This window comes from Eptatretus burgeri, chromosome 10 (assembly GCF_056783735.1).
Source record: "Eptatretus burgeri isolate ZD-2024b chromosome 10, Ebu_testis_v1, whole genome shotgun sequence".
Classification (NCBI taxonomy): domain Eukaryota; kingdom Metazoa; phylum Chordata; class Myxini; order Myxiniformes; family Myxinidae; genus Eptatretus; species Eptatretus burgeri.
Genome location: NC_140970.1, coordinates 107,484,819 through 107,492,100, shown reverse-complemented (window position 1 = coordinate 107,492,100; position 7,282 = coordinate 107,484,819). Strand labels below are relative to the sequence as shown.

Below are 7,282 nucleotides of genomic sequence, written 5' to 3'. Positions count from 1 at the left end.
TTCTTCTTCTTCTTCAAAAGACTGTTTTCAATTTGACCTTTCCTGAATCCCATGTCTACAACGTCCCACTGTTACAACGTTTCTTTTCTCCATTCTCTTAATTCACTTTTATTGCATCCCTGAAGTAATGTCTTTAATCACATCTCTGACTTAAAAAAAAATTAAATCCCAGTTTGTAATGTATGTAATGTATGTAATGTTTGTTATGTATCAATCATCCTTTTTTCCAAACTTCAGTGCCAATTCTCGCCGCCTCCTTACATCTCCCTCCTCCAAACCCCTCACCTGTTATCCCCTCTCCTTGCCACTCCCATCTTGCCCCACATTTTACCTCTGCTCTTGATGCCTCTTAACTGTCTTCTGCTTCAGTATCAGTTCCCCCTCTGTTGTCCCAAAGTGTGTGGTGTTGTAACATCTGTGGCCTCCATTCTAACCCAACAGATATCTCACTCTCTCAATCAGTACACTTGTCAACACCACAAACATGCTCCTTCCTTCCTCTCATATCTCCCCCTCTTCCCAACCCCTCAAACATTGTACCTCCACCTGCCTGCTCCCTTTTTCACCATACCACCACCAAGTCCCCTCTCTCCACCTCTCCCATCACCCTCCTGCCCCTTGGCCATGCCTGCTCCAATAGTCTCCCCTCTCTCTCCAAGCGTCCCTCTCACCGCTCACTCTCAAAACAACCTTCACACTGTTCCCCCTCCAAGCTTCCCTTTCACCTTTCTCAAAAACTCCGCCCCTCTCCCTTCTTCCTCAACTCTCCCCCCTCACCTTTCTCCCTCCAATCTGCCCCCTCACTCCCCCTTCATAAAGTTGCGCCCCCTCACATCCACAAAGGTGTCTCCGTCCCCTGCCCTATCTTTTCCATCTCATCCCTTCACCTCCTCCAATTTTCAACTTTCCTCTGCACCCTCTCCCCACTGTGCCTCATCCCATCACCACCGAGCCTTTTCTCCTCTCATCTCAGACACATCCTGCCCTCTCTCCTAGCTCTTCTGCAATCACCCACACTCTATCAACAACTTTCCCTACCCCCCCCCCTCCTCCATCATCCTATCCTACCCCTCCACTCCCCTGCACCCAAGGACTCCTCCTTTGCCTCTTCCTTAACAGTGTGGAACTCAAACATCCAGGGCCTTCACTCAAACCTGACAGATCTTTCCACACAGGTTGCCACTGACAAACCAGACAATAATCTGTTTAGCAGAAACTTTCCTCCTTCAAGATGCCTCTGACTCCCTAATATCTCTCCCTGGTTACACCCTCCTCCGGTATGACAGAGCTGAGCCTCATCCTGGCAGCAGAGTTACTCTCTTTATCATAAACTCCCAATATTCCTCACTCTCCATGCACTGACCTAACTCCCCCACACCCCAGGAATACCTCTGGCTACAGCATCCCCTCCACTTCCACTAAATGCTAACGTGTTTGTTGTACCATCCACCAAACAGTGAGGACTCAATTTACATCTCGCTCTCCGAAAACATGGACCAACTTCCATCCTCTCATCCCAACTCTTTTCCTCATATGTGGTGACTTTAACTGTCATCATGCCAGTTGGCTGGGTGTGGGTACCTCCCTCACCTGCCATGGCTCTTCAGCAAAAAACTTCTGTGACTCATTGTGCTTGTCAAAGTATACATCTCTCTGGCTGTTATTAGAGAACCACCTCAGTGTCGTCTCGTCTGGCATTTCATTCAGGCCGACTGGCAGGGTCTCCAGGCAGCCATCAAACTTCTAGACTGGTCTCCCATCGGTACTTTCTCCAACAACAACTCATCCTGGGAATTCTTTCAAAGAAACTTGCTCTCTCTCATGCACAGATTTATCCCCTCTCGTCTTCAGTTGTCCTACCCTTCTTCCCGCCCATGGAACACTGAAGCTTGTGCTGAGGCAGTTTCCCTTTGCCTCATAGAAAGCAAACCCAACTGAGGGTAATCTCAGTTCCTTCCATAAAGCTCAGAACAAGTGTGTATCTACCCTCAGAATAGCCAGAAAACAACATCTTTCCAATCTCAAGTCTGAACTCTCAAACTTCTCTCCTTCCTCCAAATCCTGGTGGTGTCTAATCAAATCTGTTTCTGGTGTATGCTTTCACTCCACCACCCCCCCACCCCTCAAATAGCCACAGAGACACTGCAGGTGAAAAGACACTGATTACAAGACACTGCAGGTGAAAAGGCTGAATGCCAAAACTTCATGTTTGCTTTTTCATCTTGTGTCCCAAACCCATCACTTTTTGTACCCACCATACCCAGTCACACCCAGCTGTCCCTGGACTCTGTGTCCTTTTCTCCTGACAAGGTGGTGATTTTCCTGGCAAACCTCGACTGAGATTCTCCAACCGGTCCAGACTGCATCAGCCCATGTGTCCTAAAAATCGGCTCCTCTGCTCTTGCTCACCCTCTCTCTGTTCTATTCACCCTCTCATTTGCTCAAGGCCATCTGACATCTGCAATGGAAATCAGCAAACATTACTGCTCTGCATAAAAAGGTTCAAAAACAGATCCCTGCAACTACAGACCATTCAGCCTTCTCCATATCATCAGCAAGGTCATGGAATCCATCATCGCATCAGACATTAAATCCTTCCTTTTCTCCAATGGCCTGATTTCCGATCATCAATTTGGTTTCAGACCAGGTCACTCTACCCTTGATATGCTGCTCCTACTTTCCCAACAATGGATGGAGGTCCTCAATGCCAGACATGAGATCAGAGCCATCTCCCTCAACATATCCCATGCTTTCTATACAGTCTGGCACCCTTGCCCTGCTCGCCAAACTCTCTTCCTCTGGTATCCAAGGTCATCTCCACTTATGGTTCGCAGACTTCCTCATGTCGCAGTAAACGTGTGGCCCTTAATGGAGTTCTCTCATCCCCTCCTGTCCAGGCTGAAGTTCCTTAAGGCAGCGTTCTGGGCCCTGTTCTTTTTCTCGTTTTCACCAATGATCTCTCCGACTCTGGAAAATCCTCTTTATTAGCTCGCCTGTTCGAAGAACAGAGAGCTATAGCGATACCCCCGGCATGAGCGTGAGCGTCAGCGTCAGCGTGAGCGTGAAAATGTAAAAAGTTTTTGGTGAAAGTTATTTAGAAGCTTGCCATTCATTTAATATGTGTACTAGGATGCTGATATTTGGCATGGAGGTTCCTTTTGGGTATACTATTGGTGTAGAGAAGTTGAAATTAACAAATGATTTAAAAGATTTTTTAAATTTCAACCTAAGATGCTGTCAAAGCCACCCAATGCTCACCTGTTTATACTAGACGCTTGCCATTCATTTAATATGTGTACTCGGGATGCACTGAAGTCCAAATGAAATAAATTTTGTTGGTGCACCTTTTTCAGATACTCAATATTTGTGAAGTCAAAACAGTACATATTACTTTTTCTTTTTGATGCATTTCTCATGGCAAGGCAAGTAGGTAATGTATTATTGCATAATGTTGATAAATACCATTGCACATGCACTGTTATAATTGTGATGCCATCATAATTACAAATAATAATGTATTATTGCATAATGTTGATAAATACCATTGCACATGCACTGTTATGATTGTGATGCCATCATAATTACAAATAAAAATTAAAATACTGCATGGTAGTTTGACTTATTCATTAATAATGCTGCCACTGTAACATGATCTGCTCTCTGGATGTCACTTTCCATTTTCATCATTGTATTAATAATATTTTTGCATCCTTCTAGTCTTAATTCAATTACAATAAATTATCAAAAAAGTCATTTACTGAAAGTTTTTTGGTAAATTCATAGAAGGTACTTCAGTATTTTTGGCACAAAATATTTTCTCTGTGTGTTTATTTGGTATTTGTGAATTTGTTATTTTTTTATTTCAGGGCAAATAACCTGTTCATATCTTCTTGGAAATCAAGGTGCCCATTCATATAATGGAAACAGTTTTTTTTGCAACATGTGTGGAAAAACGTACAAATCTCGAGTCAATTTTCAGACGTTCGTGTTTGTACTGCGAAAAATGTAGCACTTCATTCACCAGGAGAGAAAACTCGAACAAACACAACTGTTTGAAACAATCATTCAAATGTGACAAGTGTTTTTTTTAAATATATGCGGTGAAAAAACTTTAGCCAGCCATAAATGTACATTTTGTGTTTTTTGCCAGAAAAAGTTTAGGACATTTCAGAGAAAAGTTTCCCTTATTTGTTCAAAAAAAATCATTGGAAATATCAGAACGTCATACAAAATCATCCAGAAACACAGAACCTGAGAACTTAGAAAATGCAGAACATGAGACAAAAAACTTGAAAAACACAGATCATGACAGAAAATTGTTTGGAAAAACAGAACATGAGAGGAAATCAATGGGAAACACAGATAATGAGCAACTGAAAGAAAAACAGCCAGTGAAAAAATCTTGGAATGATCAAAGTTGCAAAGCAAAATTTCAACTTCAAATCCATAATGTACACAACAAACAGACTGCAGTATCACTCAAGTATCTTTTGAGTCCTTTAAGTTCAGACCAATAGACTTGACTTGGCAACTTTCAAAATGTTTACAACTGAATCTGTCTTTAATTCATGGACATCAATCAATACACTCAAGTTTACCAATCACAAAACCAGGTGTTATTAAGAGCATAATTGGTGATGGGAATTGATTTTTCCGTAGCTTGTTACTGATTGCAATATACAAATACATATATTGCTTAAAATTATTTGGATCAGACTTCACTGCAATGCTTTATAAAAAATATTATTAGACTAGTCTTTTAAAAACGATAAATGTATAAATAGGCGAGAATTGGGTGGCTTTGACACCAACTCTCTGGTATCTATTCTGATGACTCCACCCTCTACCATACCATCAGTAAGCAGCAGCCTCTTCACTCTCTATGTATCTGAGGAAAATCACAAGCTGGTCCAACACATGGAACATGTCTTTCAATCCTGACAAATCTCACACTCTCATTATGTTTCTCTGAAAAGACTGTCTGGAAACCCCATCCCCCTGATCCACTTTCTCAACAATTCTCTTGAAGTCTTTTCATTCAAAGTTTTGGACCTCACTATCTGCCATGACATTTCCTGGGAAAGCCACATTTCCAAGCTGGCCTCCAAAGCCAGTCGCCGACTGGGCATCATGCAAAGTCCTTCCTTGACACACCTGAGCTCCTGACCACATACAAAGTTTTCATCCACAGCCTGATGGAGTACTGCTCTCTCCTCTGGGCTGGTGCTCCCGCCTCTTTCCTTGCTTGGCTTCACTCTGTGGAAACCAAGGCATTTAGGATCATTGGTATCTCCCATGATGAGGATGAGTGTTTGGGACTCACTCTCTCACTGCAGGCAAGTCTGTGGTCTTTCCGTCTTCTACTGTCTCCTCTCCAGCCTGCCCCCCTGCTCTGTCTGATATATGCCCCCCCCATATTTCTGCAGGGTGTTCAAGGTCCGCCAGCAAACCCCTTCTGGTGAAACTACCAAAATCAAGAATCACTTCTTCCCTTCATCTTTCATTCCTCTGTTTTCCCACCTTTGGAACAAACTCCCACACTCTCTTCAATACCATTCTTCCCTCCAGGCCTTCAAAACAGCTGTTTACCACCATCTCTTATCTTCCCCCATCCAAAACCACAATCTTTTCTACCCCCGTTAAACCACCTCAAACCCACCTCCTTCAAATTCCCTGCTTTCCTTCCTGAAATTCCATGTCGTGTAAAGACCTGAAAGTCCCTGTGATATCCATCTTGTTTACCCTATGTACCCCGTCCCATCCTTCTCCCTTCTACAGATCTCCTCATGTCTCTGTTCCCCCACTGTTTTGTGCTTCCCTCTCCCGCACCTCTTGTGTCCTGCTCCCCTTGTTGTACACTCTGTGTGTTCGCTGATATACGAACTTTAACATCGTAAATAAAAAAAAAATTCAATTCATGTTTTAACTTCAATTTGATCAATATTAACTCTGTTTTGAATAACTAATCCTGTTGCATGAAACTATACAGAGAGTGGCTAAAGACAAAACGTGTTGGAAGTAATTTGTTCTTCACTGTGCTTTTAAAGGTGCCTGTCTATATCAATAAGAGCGAGTTTGTTTGGTTGTTTGTTCCTTGTACGTTTCCAAAGCCATGGGCCAACTCTCCCAAAATTTGCTGCATCACATTATTTTCACACATGGAAGGTCAATATTGCAAAAAAAAACTTTCACTTCTAAATAATTATTTTTCCCTTCTTTTTCAAAACTCTTTTTTTAAGGGGACACATATTTATAAGGTAAACATGGAAAATACAATTGTCAAAAGCAAAATTGAGAAGAAGAAAAATTGAAGATTATAAAAACTAGCAGGTACCCGTGTAAGTTTCACATAATATCAAATGTGACTTCAACAATATTATGCAAATAACAGTTAAATATATCATGGGAATTTAATATTGTCCAGCTATGTCCTCCCTCAACGTGTTGTTTGATTAAATCAACCTCTGACCTTCCCAAGTCTTCAACCCTGCCCCAACACCAAGTCCCATCACCCACCCCCCTCTTTGTTGGCAAATCATTTCATCACTTGCTGGTGAATCGTAACCGGTCCAGTGGCTGAGGGGGGTGTGTAGCATTTCATCTCATGTATGTACTGCTTGTGAATATCTGCAGCTGTAGAGGAACCCAGGTCGGGTTTGAAACAGCAACGGGCTGACCTTGGGTCACTTTTTTTGGTTGCTTTATGCAGCTTTCTTTGACTGGACGAGCACAGGGGCTAATTTTTTTTGAAATCACAGCCACCTATTGTAATTGATTAGGTGAGAGCTGATTGGAAGAGCTGTTATTCCCTCTAATTAAGGACGAGAGACGTGATTTGGTCTTGTTATTTGTGTATGGGTATATTTCTGGCCGGGGTATTGGAGTTTTTATGGACCGCAAAATGCGCAAAAGCAATTCATCCAAAAGCAAGGTCTGAAATATTCAAAAGGCTGTTCATTTGTCGGAGGATAGCTATTATGTCTGTGGAAACATATCCATTTTGTTTGTTAAAGAGAAAATAAAGCATGAGCGGGACAGCAAATCTACGCGACGAAGGCGCAGAAACTGCAGCGTTTTTCAGCCGCTTAAAAGGATGTGTGGGGAAGGAACCTGAATCATGGCCACCTACGTTTGATTTTTGCTCTTCACAAGAAGGATTTGGTTTTCCGGAGATTCTCTGAGCTTCTAGATATGAGTTAATGGTCTCATTATTAACCTCTCAAAAGAAATCCATTTATCGACGTGCATGAGCGGCGAGCAGCGTATTGTCCACTTGGCTCGA

At 42.4% G+C, this 7,282-nt stretch overlaps 1 protein-coding gene across 1 annotated transcript in view; it reads left to right on the top strand.

Annotated features, from left to right (window-relative positions):
* LOC147019384 (uncharacterized) overlaps positions 1-7,282 on the top strand; it is a 63,738-nt gene that overhangs the window by 49,737 nt on the left and 6,719 nt on the right. The gene's annotated exons all lie outside the window — the stretch shown is intronic.